Consider the following 4213-nt stretch of genomic DNA (forward strand, 5'->3'; position numbering starts at 1 on the left):
AGCAGTGATTAGTCTTTGACTAATAAAGTAAAGGGATTAATTTGACCAGTAAAGGGATTAATTCAGCCAAGATTTACAGAAAGCCTACTCTGTATTGGACAGTTGGAACATAAAGATTGAGAAGCTAGTCTTTATTTTAAAGCAGAGGCTTCATCTATGTTTAGACTTAACACATGACTGAAAAACAAGCACCAAACAAACAAAACTCTAGGAACTGTCATTATTTTACTAACATTTTATTTTGCCAAGTCAGGAATTTAACAAGAACCCACTTTCTTTTTATCATCCTCTTTTTATAAAATAAATAATGTTTTAATACTGAAAAGTCAGAAGAATCTAATCCAAAAGAAAGGGCAAGTTTTCTGTATTGGAAATTTATTGTCATGGAAAACACTAAACAAAATTCTCATTTTACCCATGGATTAGTAAAAATGATATCACTGACCAGCATCAGTTTAGGAACTGCCATTTGGGAAATTTTCGCTTAAGTATCATTTATTTGGGCTTCTCCAGTGGCTTAGCAGTAAAGAATCTACCTGTATACAGGAGATGACAGAGACATGGGTTGGATCCTTGGGTCTAGAAGATCCCCTGGAGGAAGAAATGGCAACCCACTCCAGTATTCTTGCTGGGAAAATCCTATGGACAGAGGAGCCTGGTGGGCTATACAGTCCATGGGGTCACAATGAGTTGGACATTGACTGAGCGACTAACATCATATATTTCAGTGTGTGTGCTCAGTCATGTCCAACTCTTTGGGACCCCAAAGACTGTATCCCACAGGCTCCTCTGTCCATGGAATTCTCAAGGCAAGATACTGGAGTGGGTTGCTCTTTCCCACTCCAGGGAATCTTTCTGACCCAGAGACTGAACTCATGTCTTTTGTGTCTCTTGCATTGGCAGGCAGATTCTTTTTCACTAACAAAACTTAGGAAGCCTCATTTCAGTAGAGATAATTATAAATCAAAAGCTAATTATATAGAATGGAATAAATATTATGATTGATGATATGTTCAAAGAACTATGGGAGCCCATTGGAGGACATTTAACTCAAACTAGATATAAAGGCATATATAATAGGGGGCAAGTGACCCTGTGCAGTAGGGCTGCTGTGAAGCTTGTGCAAGTTGTACTCCACACAAAGGTGCCTGGGGAGGGGGGAAAATGGGACTGAAATTAAGTTTGCATCATATTCATCAAGAGGCATTCATCTCTTGAATGAAGTACTATTCATCCACCTACCAAGACAGTACTGGCAGTATCTGCTCAGATTTGGTGCCCGTTTCTTCCTTCCCTCTTTCCATTCTCCCTTCCTTCCTTTCTTAATTAAAGTATGTTTGATTTATAATATTGTGTTGATTTCTGGTGTACAGCAAGGTGCTTCTTTCTAAGGGACTGTGTGGGCTAGTGCAGCCTCTGACAGCAAGGGAAGGATGCTCTAAACAGACGGATCACTATGTGCAAAGGCATGGGGAAAGGAGGAAACCACTGGTTAGAATTAGGTTGAGAGTGGGGAGATAATGAAATTGAACAGGGAGGCAGAATCCAGCCTTGAGTCTTTCCTGTGTTAAAGAACTTGGTATGTATACCAAGGGTCATGTGGAACCACCAAAGGTTTTAGTGCAGAAATGAGATGATTATCACTCTGGTTGCAGTCCAGAAGATGTGTTATCAGTGGGGCAGGAAAAGAGTAGGGAGATCAGTTAGACTGTTGAAGAAATTCAGAGAAGGATTAAAGCGTTTCTAAACCAAGACTCTCTCAGCCATGATAGACAAGAGTGAATCATTCTAAGAGAGGCTTAGGAAGCAATGAGATTCGGTGATTGACTGTGAGAGATCAAGAAGAAGGTGGGTCTAGGGAAAGAAGGGCTAGTGCCCAGGATTCATTCTTAGGTGACTGGGTGGATGGCAATGACTTTAACAAGAATAGGGAATATGTCTTGAAGAGGGTGAGATGGAGAAGTGTGGTGGAAATTGCTTTTTGGCATGCAGCATTTGAAATGCTTCAGGCTCACTGTGGTGGATCGTATGATGTCTTGATGTCTGGTCTGGTCATTCAAGATAGAGAAATCTAACAGGGAATTACTAAGGGTATGGGAGATGGTTGAAGCCATGGGTATGGATGAGTTTTTCATAGGTACCTTGCATATCACACATATGCCATAGATAATGGATCTTTCTGGATGACCCAGGAAGATTGGATTGAGGTCGATGGCACAGAGTGGAATTCAGCCTGGGAGAGCAACTTTTTGGAATTGACATAGATGGAAGATCTGATAAAAGTTTTTGAGAAGGCAAGATTGGCCATAAACAAATGAAAAACCAAGAGTAGGGTAGAAAAAGCCAAAGCAACAGTAATTTATAGAATTAGAAACTAAAGAGTTGTGTAACATGAGGAGAAAATGATGTCCATTGACTTTCGGAATGAGGGGGATCTGAAATACTTTATTAAAATACAATTTTTTTCAGCTTTATTGAGGTATAATTGACATGAAATTGTTAGATACTTGGTATATATTGTGGTGATTTGACATGTGTATACACTGTGAAAGGATTCCCCCGTTAAGTTAGCTGACACATCCATCACCTCACATATTTTTCTTGTGTGTGAAAACATTTATGTTCTACTCTCTTGGCAAATTTCAATTGTGCAATACAGTGCTATCAACTATAACACCACATTTTACATTTGATCCTTGGGCCTTATTTATCTGATAGCTGAAAGTTTGTACTTTTACTAACCTCTCCTTATTTAAATATTTATTTTTGGTTTTAACCTTTTGATTAAAAGTTTAAAAATATTTTTGTTTCAAAATCATATATATATATATACATATGCATGATTAAAACTATATATATAAAACTGTATTCTCCTGTGTTCCATGAAAGACCAGTGAGCTTTTTTTTTTTCTTTTTTAATTTGGCTGCACCAGGTCTCAGTTTCAGCACATGGGATCTTCTGTCTTCACAGGGGCATGCGGGATCTTTTTTTAAGTTGCAGCATGCAAATTCTTAGTTGTGGCATGTGGGGTCTAGTTCCCTGACCAAAGATTGAACCTGAGCCTCCTGCATTGGTAGCATGGAGTCTTAGCCACTGAACCACCAGGGAAGTCCCCAGTGAGCTTTAATCTGACTATACCTCTTAGGTTATTTTTGCCATGCATTTTACCTAAGGCTATCCTAATCTTATAAGCTTTACGTACCTGTTTCTTTTCTTTTCTTTTTAATTTTTGCTTTTTAATTGAAGTGCAGTTGATGTTTAATATTACGTAAGTTGTACAGGACACAGGGATCAAGATCATCCCCATGGAAAAGAAATGCACAAAAGCAAAATGGCTGTCTGAGGAGGCCTTACAAATAGCTGTGAAAAGAAGAGAAGTGAAAAGCAAAGGAGAAAAGGAAAGATATAAGCATCTGAATGCAGAGTTCCAAAGAATAGCAAGAAGAGATAAGAAAGCCTTCCTCAGTGACCAATGCAAAGAAATAGAGGACAACAACAGAATGGGAAAGACCAAAGATCTCTTCAAGAAAATTAGAGATATCAAGGGAACATTTCATGCAAAGATGGGCTCGATAAAGGACAGAAATGGTATGGACCTAACAGAAGCAGAAGATACTAAGAAGAGGTGGCAAGAATACACAGAAGAACTGTACAAAAAAGATCTTCATGACCAAGATAATCATGATGGTGTGATCAATGACCTAGAGCCAGACATCCTGAAATGTGAAGTCAAGTGGGCCTTAGAAAGCATCACTACGAACAAAGCTAGTGGAGGTGATGGCATTCCAGTTGAGCTATTTCAAATCCTGAAAGATGATGCTGTTAAAGTGCTGCACTCAATATGCCAGCAAATTTGGAAAACTCCGCAGTGGCCACAGGACTGGAAAAGGTCAGTTTTCACTCCAATCCCAAAGAAAGGCAATGCCAAAGAATGCTCAAACTACCGCACAATTGCACTCATCTCACACACTATTAAAGTAATGCTCAAAATTCTCCAAGCCAGGCTTCAGCAATACATGAACTGTGAACTTCCAGATGGTTTTAGAAAAGGCAGAGGAACCAGAGATCAAATTGCCAACATCCGCTGGATCATCAAAAAAGCGAGAGAGTTCCACAAAAACATCTATTTCTGCTTTACTGACTATGCCAAAGCCTTTGACTGTGTGGATCACAATAAACTGTGGAAAATTCTGAAAGAGATGGGAATACCAG

General features: G+C 39.1%; 1 protein-coding gene across 8 annotated transcripts in view; it reads left to right on the forward strand.

The window, feature by feature from the left end:
• MEP1B (meprin A, beta) overlaps window positions 1-4213 on the forward strand; it is a 36261-nt gene that overhangs the window by 7914 nt on the left and 24134 nt on the right. The window lies entirely within an intron of this gene.

The sequence above is a fragment of the Bison bison genome, unplaced genomic scaffold (genome assembly GCF_000754665.1).
Source record: "Bison bison bison isolate TAMUID 2011002044 unplaced genomic scaffold, Bison_UMD1.0 scf7180017864498, whole genome shotgun sequence".
In the NCBI taxonomy this organism is placed as follows: Eukaryota; Metazoa; Chordata; class Mammalia; order Artiodactyla; family Bovidae; genus Bison; species Bison bison.